Source organism: Bison bison, unplaced genomic scaffold (assembly GCF_000754665.1).
Source record: "Bison bison bison isolate TAMUID 2011002044 unplaced genomic scaffold, Bison_UMD1.0 scf7180017864089, whole genome shotgun sequence".
In the NCBI taxonomy this organism is placed as follows: Eukaryota; Metazoa; Chordata; class Mammalia; order Artiodactyla; family Bovidae; genus Bison; species Bison bison.
The window spans coordinates 1,486,445-1,486,695 of record NW_011494661.1 but is presented as its reverse complement, the minus strand read 5'-3'; positions in this window follow the sequence as shown (position 1 = coordinate 1,486,695).

The following is a 251-nucleotide window of genomic DNA, read 5'->3' as shown; positions in this document are numbered from 1 at the left end:
GGAGGGGCCAGCGCCTATCTGGGTGGGAAGGGCTGGGGCCCGGACGCCAGGGCAGCGCGGGGGAGCGGAGGGGGAGGACGGGACAGGGGGTATTTTTAACCAGGGGCAGCAGCTCGAGTTGCAGGGCCGGGGGCCCCACCCCACGCGGCGGCCCCGGAGGGCATTCTCGGGAGTCCAGCCCCGCGGCGCCACCTCCTGCAGCCCGGGGTCCGTCCCCCCCCCCTCCGCGGAGCCGCAGCTGTCCCCCCACA